Below are 14,955 nucleotides of genomic sequence, written 5' to 3' on the forward strand. Positions count from 1 at the left end.
CTATAAAGACACAGCCATGGCTCTCAATTGTACAAATACTCAAACCTCTACATCAAAAATCTCCAGGAGAGGGATCCATGGATGTGTAGTTTTAGAAAGTGCCACACATTTTGATGTGTAACCAGATTGAAGGCATCTATATACTGCATTAAACCTCATCTATTAGCCATCTATATTTGGAAGGATTGCTTTACTATTTGACAAAACTCAATATTCCAGCTAAATCTTATAACTCCTTATGGACCCTCTATATGTCTTCAAGTGGCTGTTCTTATCTACAGAACAGATATCATAATCATATGCCTGTGCACAGTCTGACCAGAAAACTAGAGAAATTGTCTGTCTATTCTTGCTGCAGGGATAAATTTAATCATTTCTTGCCACCTGATTATGTTCTTTACATCTTCTACATGTTAGAGCTAAAAAAAAAAAAAAAAAAAAAAAAAAAAAAAAAAGACCTGCAATCTAAAACGTGAATGACATCTTCCATTTTCATAGTACTTAAATTCCACAAATACACTCATTCATTTGGTCACATTTGGTCATCACTTCAGCCTATGGGAGAGGCAAGGGGTTATAATCATTTCCAATTTGCTAGGGGAAACAGATTCTGCAATACTGAAAGACTTACTTAAAGTCATGTAAGTAGGTGGTACCAGAACCTAGACTAGTACCCTTTCTTTGGAATTTTGTCATCTGATGTTATTTTGCATTACAACATTGTCACTCTTTAACAAGCTGGACACAAGTCTGGAGGAAAAGACCCTAAACAATGATAAATGTTTTTAAGTATCCACATCCAGACTTCATCAAAAATGTAACACATTTTTGTTACAGATTAACAGAAATAGGATTTGCCCTTCAATATAATAGTTTGGTAAAGTATTAAAAAGGGTTAAAATCACAGGGTGCATGTATGTAGTAAGAACTGGTGATATTATCCCTTTACTCATTGCCATCTCTGCTCTGTGCTTTTCAGATATCAGCAGCACTCACAGGCACGTGCACAAACACACATGCACACATGCACAATGGCCACTGTACTAAAATTATCCTGGACAAATCCAAATAGCACAAGCAAAGGTCTAAGAAATGTCTGTTTTGTTAGAACTGCTTAAATACCACAGAACTCACAGGAAGAAAGCAGAAATACTGTCCACATGTATATCATCAATGCTGGAAAATATAAATTGTAGTCCATTCTGGTCTGTTTCAGATAACATCCTATTGCCAAAATTACTAGATCATAATCTATCTGCAGTCTAATCAAAAGAACAAATATGACTTTCTTTACCATTGTGCATTTGGAGATGAGCTTCCAAATGGCCCACTTTAAGAAGAGGCATCAAAGACCAAGATTCTTTGCTCAGGAAGCCCTCTCCAGTGTCTTTTGTCCTCCTTTTGGGGGCCGTGGAGTGGGGGAAGTATCATTATGGTCATGTAGGTCCAGGACAGGAAAAGTCTTTCTGCTTATTGAAAATGAGTCCTATTCACAACTGTGCTTTTCCAGAGTTTGGCTGTTCCCATTTTCTTGGACGCTGTTAGAGTTATAAAATAAACACTTCCAAGATTGTTTTCTTAAAAGTCAGTCCAACATAAAATAAAATGAAAGAACTTTTCTGAGTCTTCAGTTCAACATGGGTGCATTTAACCAGGAACATACCTTCTTCTTCCTCTCTTTGAACTTCTTCAGACTGATCTTTGTTTTTCAAAGTCTCAACACTGGCTCATTCCACTAGAGACCTCTGTTTGATGACTGGCTCCCTCCTAAACTCTGGGGCCACATTTGGATATCAGTTATTTATTTAAGATCTGAATTCAGGCAAATACCGAGACAGGTGTTTAGGAACTTGAGCAGTAGTTGAGTAATTACAGAGCTTAAGCCTAGAAGGACCAGGGGCATATGATCTAACCAGCAACTTTCAAGCAGATAATGTACTATTGTCCCACTTTACAACTGAGGCACCTGAGGTGTAGAAGAATTCAGTCATTTGCTAATGGATACACAGTTAAATAAGAGGAGAGAAAGGAGAATGAGGTGAAGGAGAAGTGGATCCCAAATTGCCTACTGCTTTTCTGTTGCACATAGAACAACTCGGGTCACCAATTGCTGGTTTAATCAGTTTATAGCAAAGTGGTTAACAACTTGAATTCTAATGTAATCGTATGGGCCTAAGTTTGAACCCTGTTTCTTCTCTCTACTGGGCTTGAGAAAATTACTTTTTAGAAATAGAAAAGAATTAAGTAGGATGCTACATATACAGTGCTTATCCCAAAGTCTAACATATGGTAAATGCTTTACAATATTAGCTATTGTTTTAAATCAATCATTATAATCTGCCTGCCAAGGCTCCCTTTATAGTGATACTTGAAATCTTTTGATAATTTCAAGACAAGAAAAAACAGACTGCCTTTAAACAGTCAAAAAGCAAAGGGAAAGAACATACTTTTTTATACAAGTGAGCATAAGCCCCCAATAAAATGAACCCACGGAGGTCCTGGCAGAGGGTCCAACAAGGTTTTGCTTGATTTAAGGAGTGGCATGACCATAGGTGGATTTAACATGCAACTCATAAAGTTTATTTGCAGAGTCTCTTAATAGCATGGGCTTCTTCCAAAGCCTTGCCAGGGCCCCTACCAATATGTTCAAGGGATACTTTGAAATTTTCTTTTAAAGAATACCCACTGAATTATATAAGGTTTAGGCCCCCTAAAGTTTGAATTTGCTCCTGCAAATGCTGATGTTTGCAACTCCTTGAAAACCAAACAAAGCCAAAGATGATGTAATTGTGAGAAATATCTTATTCATTTGGCTTCTCTGTTTTCAGGTGCCTTAACACCAGCCCTTAAGTCCAGGAGAAAAGGGCCAAGTTACTGGTTAACACTACCATAAACTAGATGGTTCCTTCCAAGAGTATTAAAACCCATAGACTAGGCACAGGTCCAGAGGACCTTTCTGAGTTGTAGATGAGGTACCTCAAACAATGATCTGAAGAATACAAATTTCAAAATCCACCCAGAGACTTGAGGATGTGCCACTGGTTCACTTAGTGACTCCTATTGAGAAACTGAAATGGGACATCATGTGGAGCCTGATCAAAAAAGATGCTCCTTCTTGAATGCAAAGTGATTTTCGACTCCTCAAAAGAAAGCAACCTCATGGCACTGAATACACAAGGCTTGTCCGGGTGGAACTACACCCAGACTTCTTGTTTCGTCTTATATTCCTTCTTGTTGCCCAACTCTCTGACATCGTGGCTTGATCATCATTTTCCAAGCAAGAACATAGAGGAGAAAGGGAAGAACTAAATATTTTTCCGAATTTTTCCAATGTGAGCAAGTATTATGGTAGCACTTAATATATCATGTCATTTCATCATCACAATAACCCTCTGAAATACTTCTGCATTTCACAGATGAAGAAACAGAAGCTAAGAGAAACAGGAAAAGACAATGAGTGATGGAACCCAATCAGGTCTGCCACTGTGAGGTGGAGAAAGGCAAGAAGGTAAGAAAAAGGGAGAAGAGGAATAAAATAAGAAGAAAGGAAAGAAGAAGAAGATAGGATGTGATGAAATTTCAAGAACGGTTTGCACCTCACTAGATCAGTGGAATCCTGAGATCTAGAACTAATTTAGTAAGCTACTAAATTTCACTCAAAAAGTGTGGTGGATTCTCTAAATTGGTTAGACCTGAATACAAACTCTGGTTCCACCTGCATAGTCTTGGGCAAGTTACCTCTCTAAGCTTCAACTCTCTTATATGTAAATGGTATTAAAATAGTGCCTATGCATACAGTTGTTTAAGGATTAAATGTGTTCATACATATAAAACAGTGCTTGTAACATAGTAAATATTAAGCGTTAGCAATTATAATATTATAGAGAAATTCACATCTTCACCGTCTTTCCCTTTATCAATAATATTGCATATAAAAACTGATATAGGCTGGGCACGGTGACTCACGCCTATAATCCCGGCGCTTTGGGAGGCTGAAGCGGAAGGATCAGTTGAGGCCAGGAATTCAAGACCAGCCTGCCTAACGTTGTCAAACCCCGTCTCTACTAAAAATACAAAAATTAGCCAGGCATGGAGGCGCATACCTGTAATACCAGCTGCTCACCGGTTGAGGCACAAGAATCACTTAAACCTGGGAGGCAGAGGCTGCAATGAGCTGAGATTGTGCCACTACACTCCAGCCGTTATTACAGAGTAAGACTCTGTCTCAAAAAAAAAAAAAAAAATGAGTACTCTCTTTTTCTCTTTTTTCTCTCTGCATATAATGCAAGTATTCCTGCATTAATTCACTCATCCTACAAATTTTCATAAGCACATGCTAAGTGCTGGGAAGACAGCATGAAGAGGGCAGACTCAGTCCGTCCCTGCCTCCTCAGAACTCACAGTCTAAAGCAGTCTTTATTCCATCTAAAATGCAAAAAGAAAAATAGACTAACTCTATTTTCTTTTTTTTAGTGTCATTCCAAATGGACTTCTTATGACTTTAATTGCTTGTAAAGCACCTAGTAGATCTCTGCCCACTTCAAAAGGATCCTTGATAAGTATGCATAAGATAGCTCAGCAGGGTGCAAGCTGCATGCAATTATTTCTGAGTTAATCCCTTTACAGATGAGTCTACTTGTGAAGTGTCAGGATAGAGTACCTAACATGGGGGAAGAAAAGCCTCCATTCTTATTGGTTCATGTGTTTCATATTGCCTGGTGAGCCTCTGCTCTTCATTTTCAGGAAAGTGTCATTGAACAGACATCTTTGTGTCATCTAACATGTGTTTAGTGATTACTTTATCTGTAAGTGGTGAAGATCATACTAAAAGATTGCTCCCTCTGTCTAGTTAAAGCTGACAGTGTTGTCACTACTTCAGTGATGGATTCAATACCCCAGCTTCTTTTCATGAGTGTGTCTTATTCTATAGCCAAGAAATACAGATGGTTTGAGAATGGACAAAGCCCTCCATAGCCAATGAATTCAATATCATCTTCTTAGAGTTAATATCAGACAAGGAAGGTTTATTTAAAGTTTGTTTTTCCTCTATCCTATACCCCAGACCTTATTCTCTGCTTTCAATGTTGAAATAGTTAGTTGGGTCAACTACTTAATGCTAATTTTTTGAAGTTGTTTTCATGGAAGATGATTTGTCTTTCTCTCCTCCCTAATTCTTCTACCCTTTCCTGACAACACATGTATATTCCAGTAATGGCATCTAGGGTAAATATTCCTACCTTAATGTGTAAGAATGATTCTAATGGTGGGAATTTCTAGCCAGGATAGATAGGAAATCTAATCATCAAGGAAATTATTTGGATAAATGGAGACTAAAAGAATTTCTTAAGTAACTAGGTATATAGCCAGAGCTACTGATGATAACAGCAAAGGAAATGCTTAAAAATATTTGAAAGAGATATTGTTTTTATTCTATACACCCCCTTTTGTCTGGAATTATTCGGAATCAAAGTGTTCTTCCTCAAAGACGTTTTAATGGCCCATACTATTTGAAGGTAAGGACAATGCTCAATTTCTGATATAAGCTAGCCTATCACACAGTCACACAGTTCCTTTTGGTTGCTGAAAGGGCAATTCTTGACACTAGCATTCATTGATTTTGATTTTTCTGCTAAGCTTTCATTCCATCATTTAGTTCCCATCTTGAAAAAAAAAAAAATCCTGAACTACAGTAAGATGAACAAGATCTTGGCAAATAAACGTGCTAGAAAAAAGCCAGGACCTCAGTAGAATTATGTACCTGGTACTAAGAGGGAAGGAGACACGGAGGTTGCTGAAGCAGTTGGAATAGAGAATAGGAATGGTCAGTCAACCAATCAGCAATGAACAATGAAAAGGTCAGGCTACTTTTGAACATTACCATGTCTTTCACAGGCTAAAGTGAGCATTAAAATTCTGAAGTCTTTCTTGCTTCCCAAAGTTTAGCAAGAAAAGAAAATGGCACACCAAGACTGCACAATATTTAGAATGGTTTGAACATCTGGTGGCAAATATGAGGTCACCTTTGGAGCACTGCCGTCAACCTGGTCACGCTCGCCATCCCCACCCCACCCCTAGTCCTTGCATCTCACTTCATGCATATCCATGGGGCAGCTGTCTGATTGGTAAATCAGACAGAATTCTTCAAAAGGCACCAGGGGTGCTGACAATCACAATAAATATTACAAGTTTGTCCTCACACAGACCTTTCTTCGGGAGGCCTTCCAGGCTAGCCAGTTTAATTGTTATGGCTGCTCTTTTTTCTCTCATGTGGGATTGATGAAGCGCAGTGGCTTCCCTGAGGTCACCCAGCAGGATGGGTTCACTACCAGAAGTTCCTATACTGCTTAGAGAATCAATGATGTTGCAGAATAGAGTTCTGTAGGAGCCAACAAAAATATGTCAGTGAGTTTTACAAAGGACTTTTTAATAAAACAGCGAAATCTACTTCTGTTGCAGGTCATTTCAGTGGGCTGTGCTATGTTATTTCAGTGGACTTCCCCAACACCAAAGTCAACCACATGGGAGCTAAATTTTGTAGTATTTGGTAGTATGAATAATCCCAAGTGGAGATTTAAATACATCAAATTTTCTACATTTTAAAGACCGATTTTTTCAAACAAGATCCACTGTACCATTTATGTTCTTTTTGAGTCAATAACAATCAATCTATATTTTCCTAACATAGTGGTTCTAAATGGGGGTCAATTTTGCCTGCCAAGAGGCATTGGACAATGTCTAGAGACATTCGTACTTGTCAAAACTTGTGCAGAGGTTGCTACTGAATCTAGGCCACAACTGTGCTAAACATCCTACAGTGCACAGGAAGGTACCCTACAACAAAGAATTATCTGGTCCAGTATGTCAACAGTGCCAGAACTGAGATACCAAAAGCCTGGAAGCAGAGGTGAGAATTGGAACCGAAAAGTCGTGTATGCAGTTTTTGGACCTTGATTCCCCAAATCTAGACATCAGGCAACTACTCCACTGCGACTCCCACCTTTGTAGTGAACCCTCCAATTTCTATTATTATACCTCTATTGGTTTTCCTAAACAGTAGGTACATATATGTTCTGTTTTTAACCATGATAGAAAGGGAATCATGCTATATGTAATCTTTGGGGGTTTGCTTTCTGCTGCAAATTATATTGGTAAAATTTACATATTTTTTTGTGTGCAGCTTTATTTAGTTTATTCATTTTTGCTGCTGTATAACATTCCATTGTATGAAAGAACTACAGTTTACCTTGACAGTTATTCAAGTTGCCTGCAGGTGCTTGCTAATCATGAATCATCCTACAAACATCTTGCATAAAACCCAAAGTGTACATACATAGTTTTCTTTTTTCATATGTATAAAAATACAAAATATATGTAATATAATAGAATTATGTACACCTAGATATTATTATAATGATTAGCTCTATATTGTAGGATTACTAATTTTTTTCTTCTTAGTATTTTCTATTTTTTTCTACAATAAATATATATCCTTTTTGCAATAAGAAAAAAATGCTTTCTATAAAGCTGGGAGATTGGCATCATTGTTTTAAAATATAAGAGCATCCAAACGTGCATAAATATCTGTAAATTTGTATGAGATGCTATTGTAAATTGCCTCATTAAAGTTTAATTTACTCCAATCTACAGACTATTCATAATTTTTTTGTTTCACTTAGCTTAAAACTAGACTTTACTTGGGCACATCTAGATAAACCCAATTTATGAATTTGCTCACACAATACTCAAAGTCAAAAGTAGACCTAAACTACATACAAACTAAAACCTAACAAATGGTGAATAATACCAAAATAGGTGTCCAAAAGCTAAAGAAGAATAGCTGTCTGCTCATTGAAGTCTTTATATATAATGAAAACTTAATTTTTAGCAACATAAAGCATTTAGGACAACTTGCTTATTAACTGGAAACCTTACAATTTATACCATAATGTATTCTAGGTGAATTAGACATTAACTATAAAAATAAAATTATAAAGCCTAGAAAGAAATGTAATTCTTATTTTCACTCCTTCCCCCGAAAAAATCCACCAGAAACACTGTATAATTCTCAATTTGCAGCCTGACCATTCACAATTAAATCTGTTGACTATAAATTATAATCTATTGCCAGCCTATGTCAACAAAACCAAAAACATCACCGGTGAACAACAAAACGTCACCTGTGAACAGGTGATGGGCCGAGGGGTAATGCAGTCACCATTTTTTAGTTGTAATGTAGAGGAAATCCCTTCTTTTGCCTTGTTGCTGCTTCCTATCCACAGACGAAGCAACAACTGACCTCAAAAGTAGAAACCTGGGAATGGAGGCTGTGTCCTCAAATATTAACCAAGAGAGACAATACAGAAAAGGTTCCAGCTATTCAAGTCCCTCTCCTCACTCCCATAAAAAGAAATATCACTGTTTTCTAAGTTTGTCCAAAAACATACTGGTGGAAACCTTAATTAACTGTATTTTTTTCCTTTAATTTTCTGCATCATTTTTCCTGAGCAGAGATAATTTGAAAGCTTACCTTTCAATGCCAAAGGACATTTTCTTTTCTTTCTATGCTACAGAGCAAGCATCTCCTCCTGTGAACAGCAGTTGGAATTGTGTGATCTGAAAGTTGAATAAGAAATGTCATAGAATGAAATTTTTTTTAAAAAAAAAAGAGGTATGCGGGGATGCAGAAAGGAAGAGAGGAGAATAGCAATGCAACAAACAATGGCAACAATTAATCTCTTAACCCAAGAAGTTCTCCTTCAAAGAAAATGCCAGTCCCACTGGACACCAGAAACTAGAGTGTAAGCTACTGTCAGTGTGCCTTTTTTATTTTTTTAATTTTAATTTTTTTTTTTTTTTTTTTTTTTTTTTTGGTCACTGGAGAGAAAAACAGGCAGGTGGCAGGGTTCCTGCCCATGCTTCTGCATGACGTGGCCCCACTGTGCACACAGTCACATGCACAAAGGCAGACTCACAGCCTGAAGAGATACTGTGGGGCAGGGCAGCTCATGCTGTTTGCCAGAGGTCTTAAGGGGATCTTCTATTTCATTCCCTAGTAATGCCCTTTTTGTTGACAAAAGTAAATTGATGATAGTCAAGAGGGAAGCATTTGGTGGAAAAAATTCTGTTGACCCTTCTCAGATTGAATTTGACCACAGAACAGGATACCAGCAGTTGCAGAAATGATAGATTATTGTAATGACTGCCAGAATGGCCTTTTGGCATGTTTAAATGGCAATAAATTTCACCAGGAAGAAGGCAATTTGACTACTTTAGAGCAGAAAGGAAACACGGTGTTTAAGGTGTAAATAAATCGTGGGTCCTTAACAGCAAGCGTATTCTGTCCATGGTGCAATTCTCAATCAGTGGCTATTCATGTTTAATTTAATTATGTGAATTTACTTAGCCAATTATGCTTTTTTGTTCCAGGTCACAGACTTCTCAGGCTGACAATTTTGCTCTCTTCCTGTCTCCCTTATGTCTATAAACACAGTCCTAGTTTTTCCCTCGTTTTTCCTTCCACAGGTACATAAATACCATCAGGGAAGTGCAGTGATACTAGCTCACTGAATAGCCTACTGAGATTATTAAATTAGGGACTGATGTGCTATGTGGTCTTTGTCTTGGCTTCAAAATCCCCTCTGTCCCTCGCTCATTAATCTGGCTCAGTCCTTCACTGAACTCTGCCATTAAAGGAGGAGGCGGGAGAAAGAGGTGTGCAATGAAGTTTGACATTTTCTCAAAAATGATTGTATTAAAACCCACTTACATTTATAGCTCCATCTCATTTGAGAATGTTAATCAGTTGCAGTTTCATCAAGGTAAAGGTATTGGGATCTAATCAAGTCAAAGACTTGCTCACATTGGTATGGATCGCACTTCCGAGGCATCACTTCAAAAGGTCATTTTTAAATACACTAAAGGTGATAATTAGCAAAGTTCATTCATAATAACAATCTGCTTATGGACAGTTTAAAACATCTGGGCTCCATCTACTGTACTAGTTTCAGGCCAAATGCAACTCACTTCAAGCTTGTGTTAGCTCTGACCAGAATTACAAAATTCAGGAGACATACTCCAAATCAGGCAGGTCAATAATGCTTTCCAGAACCCAATTAGTGCTGAACTTGGGTTGGCCAAACAAGCACAATCTCTCCAAAAGCCTAAATCTCATTTTATACTAAGCAAAGTATGGAATGTCCTTCCCTAGTCTCACTGAAAGGATAGTCTGAGTGATTAGTCCCAAGCCTCACTTAAGGGCAGGCACGTATATTTCTTTCTGCTTGCTTCATGTTTCCTGGAATGTTTTTCCTAAGACCATACTGAAAAGCTTTTCTGTTTCTATAATTCTGTAAACTGCCGGGAACACACCAGTAGCCCCAACCAACTTTAGGCCAAAAACATCATCTTGTTTATCTCAGATCAACCCTAGGAACTAATGAAACTCTGGGGGCCTAGTGGAAGGCACACAAGATATGGGGGGCGCTCACACATTGAATTATCACCTATTTCAGAGTTCGTGTGCTTGGCATCCCAGATGGAGATAGGAGAGGCAATACAGAAAGATACTAAATAAAGACAACCACCAGAGGAAGTAGCAAAATTTGAGGAATTACGTTGAATATTTAAGGCATTTATAGCAAGAGAAAAGAATCACTCATGTAAGAGTTGGACGATTTCGGCAAATGATCTATTGACTGTCTCATTTTACAGATGAACAAGTAGAAACACCAAAAATCTGAGTGAATTTCTCCAGGTTGATGGAATTTGTTCACAAACTAGGACTAGAACAAAGTCTTCTGACTCCTAATTCTGCTACTCCAACAAGCAGTATTCCAGGATGGACAAGCCACTGAGAGTGGAAAGCCAGACTGCTGGAGCACTCTGCAAACCTGAGGAGCAGCTACCATTTGGGGCAGCAGAAACCTGAGAAAACCTGCAAGTGTCCTCACCTCACCGCTTCTCACTAAGGTCCTGGGCTGTGGTCACAATTCTTGAAAACAAACGTTCAGTGTGTTTGGGTTCCAAGGGTGGGAATGCCCAGTTTTCCAAGTCTACACATAGTTTTCAAGGCCCAGGCTCATCTTTGTCATGACAGCCAGAGAGATAAAAAGAATACTGGGAAGGGCAGGGTATTTTTGGACTACAGGGCAAGGTTATCTGGCTCTGGCTGAGATAAATGGGAAGGGTCAGAACCTTGCCAGTTTTCACTGCAGTCAATCAAGTTGACCACATGTGAGGAAGATGGAATTTTTATAGAAGCTGTGGACATTTAAAAGCACATGGTCACATGTAGTGATAAGTCAAGGCTCCTGTGTTTTTAATGGGCTTGCCTCCCAGCCTTACTTTTCCAAATGGTGATAGCTTTATCTCTTAGTGTATAGTTAACTCTCCAGCTAGATCTATTCACAGTCAGGCAGATCAACAGAAAGTGTGTCCCTGGGCTCCTTCTGTGTTTACCATCTCCTGCTGAGTTAATTCTAGATGAGCAAAAATGTCCCTGCACTGGGGGTAATCATGATGACAGGGAAGGTAATGTTGGTGACATGATGATGATGCTGATGCCAGCATATGAGGGTAGAGGTGAGCAGCTTTCTCTATCTACTAATGAAAGCCAAACTCTTAAAGCAAATAGCCACAGATAGGATATAAATGAAGGAACTTGGGTCAATAAATGACTGTTTACTTCACATCGTGAGTAAATATGGTGGCCTTCTGACCAAAAAAAAAAAAATCATTTTCTTTCTGTTTGATTTCTACTTGGTTGGCTTTATGATTTGCTTATTTTGTCAGGTTGATCAGGCACAATTAGCATGTCTTTCTAACAAAGATTAATAACTCTTGAGCTCAAAAAAGGGCAATTAGATGTGGGCTATATTACCCCACTACAGTGTGAAGGGAACTTATTTATTTGTTCTTGTGCTGTTAGTCATATGCTTGGTGTCACAGATACCCACCTACACTACAGCAGAGAGGGGAAGAAAACAGTTCATAAAAGTGTAGGGAAGAGATCCTTCAGTTTAGCACCAATGCCCTTTTATACAATGTTTCGGCAAAATGGTTGTTTGGAATCATCTCTGATAACGTAACGTTTTCTGAGCAATTCATACATGCTAGAACCTATGCCAAGTATTTTATGTGCAATTTTATTTTAATCCTTATATGAAACCTATGAAATGGGTATGGAAGGAATTATTTCTTGCTCACCCACAATAGCCATTCTCCCTTTTTTCCTCAGTATTAGAACCCTAAGTTTATTTATGATGGCAATATTGCTAACTTTAAAGGACTACATTGCTCAGCTTCCTTCACAAGTGGGAATGGCCATATAAAAAATTTCTAACCAATGAGATTTATGCAGAAGTATTGTTTGGAATTTCAAAGATCGTTCCTTAAAGAAAGTTACCATTGCTTTTGCCCTTCCCCACCTCCTCCTTCCGTCTGAAGAGTAGATATGATGGCTGAAGTTCCAGCAGCCATCTTGGACCTGGCATTAGGATGATAAAAGAGAAAGACAGAAGGAGCCTAAAATGTTCTGATGACACTTCTTACAGACAGAAAATGTAAGGTTACACATTTCTTAAGCTACTGATCTTTTAGATTTTTTATTATATGTAACCCAACCTAATCCTAGTAAAATAGTCAATATTTTTATCTTCCCCATTATAAAGATTGGGAAATTAAGGCTAATAAATGGCAGAGATGCAATTTGAACTCAGGTTGTCTGATTCTAGAGCCTGTATTGTTAATGCTATGTTGCTTGTAAGAGCCATCGCAATGACACCCTCTGCCATTATCCTTTATACTCTTTAGTACGGTACAGCCATTGAGGATTAATTTTAAATTTTCAAACCAACCTGGCTTTGCTCTATCTATCTTATCTCAGACAATCATGTGTGTTGTTTCCTTTTACTGGAATGCACTTCTTTCTGTTCTTCGAATAGCACCTACTTAGATTTCAACTTCATTTAGGCATAATTTCCTCTGAAAAAATTTATCTGATCTTTCTAATATAGTTAAGGTTTCTTCCAATATACTCCCATAGTTCTGTTATCACTCAGCATTAATTAACTTCCAAGAGACTATGAGGGAAGATACTGTGTCTATCTTGTTTACTATTAGAGGGAACAGTGGCCAGTGTCCACACAGTGCCAGGAATAGGGTTTGTCTTCACCAGCCAGAACAGAAAACCTAAAAATTCCTGCATTGGGTAGAGTACTCAGAAGCATCTTTAGCCCCAGACTAGGCATGGCTCTGTTCCTCCTAACAAATCATGAAGACAAGACTCAAAAAGATCTAAACTGTGTCTCAGAATAAAGTTTAACAATGTGTTTATATCTGTCATCCAACCAAAGATAACCAGGCCTACAAAGAAGCAGAAAAACATGACTTATAATGAAGAGAAAAATTAATCAATTGAAACAAACTCAGAACTGACACAGATCTTAGAATTTACAGGTGAGGGAATTAAAACAATTTTTATAATTATATTTCATATATCCAAAATCTAAGTAGACACAAATGAGATATTTTTTAAAGACCCAAGTTCAGCTTCTAGAGATTAAAACTACAATGTATGAGATAAAAATATCATAGGTGGAATTAACAGTAGATTAGATATTACCAAAGAAAATATTGGTGAATTTAAAGACATAGCAACATTGAGTACTCAGAAAGAAATACAAAGAGAAAAAGAATTCTTAAAAATGAAAGACTGTCAGTGAACTGTGAAATAACTTCAAGCAGTTTAACATATGTGTTATTCAAGGCCCCAGAAGAGGAGAAAGAGAAGAAAAACTAATTTAAATAAATAATGGCTTAATTTTTCCAAATTTGGTGAAATCTGTAAACCCAGAGATACAAGAAGCTCAATGAACTCCCTAGCACATGAAACATGAAGAAAATACCAACTCATGTCATAGTTAAGTTACACAAAACTTGTCATAAAGAGTCTTAAAGGCATCCAGAGGAAAATATGTCACCTTACATTCACAGAAACACAGATAAGGGTGACAGTGATTTTTTTCCAGAAGCAATACAATGAAGAAGACAGCAATATCTGTACAGCACTGAAAGGAGAAAAAAGAAAAGCTTTTAATCTAGAATTCTATTCCCAGCAAAAAATATATACATTTCAAAAATGAAGGTGAAACATGTTTCATACATACAAACGCTGAAAGAAAAACATCATTAGCAAAGTCACACTAAAGGAGATGTTAAGCAAAGTCCTTCAGATAGAAAGAAAATGATTCAGTTAGAAATATGGATCTACACAAAGGAATAAAGTACACCAGAAATTTTAACTACATGTGTAGATATGTAAAACTTTTTTCTTATTATATAAATCTCTTTAAAAGACTGTTGTTTAAACAAACATAATAGCAATGTGTTATGGGGTTTACAATATATGTATGAGTAAAAGATCTAGCAACAATAGCATAAACAAGGGGAGAAATGGAAGTACTATCATAAGATTCTTATACTATATGTGAAGTGGTATAATATAAAGGTGGACTGTGATAAAAGAAAGGCATATACCACAAATCCTGAAGCAACCATTAATATAACAAAACAAAGAATTACACCTAATATGCCAATAAAGGAGATAAAATGGAATCATTTAAAAAACTCAATCCAAAAGTAGTTCAAAAGAAGAACAAAAAGGAGCAAAGAGCAGAATACAAAAAACACAGTGAGATGATAGACTCAAACCTAATTATGTCAATAATCGCATTAAATGTAAATGTCTAAAGACTGTAGACATTATCAAATTGAACTTCTTTTAAAAAGGGCAACACCCAACTATATCCCACCTATAAGAAACAAACTTTAAAAATACAAATAGTTTAAAAGAAAAAAATACCATGCTTATACTAATCAAAAGAAGTTGTATTGGCTATATTAATATCAGACAAACTAGATTTCAGACAAAAATAATATTAGCAGAAATAAAGAAGT

Source organism: Mandrillus leucophaeus, unplaced genomic scaffold (genome assembly GCF_000951045.1).
Source record: "Mandrillus leucophaeus isolate KB7577 unplaced genomic scaffold, Mleu.le_1.0 Scaffold283, whole genome shotgun sequence".
Lineage (NCBI taxonomy): Eukaryota > Metazoa > Chordata > Mammalia > Primates > Cercopithecidae > Mandrillus > Mandrillus leucophaeus.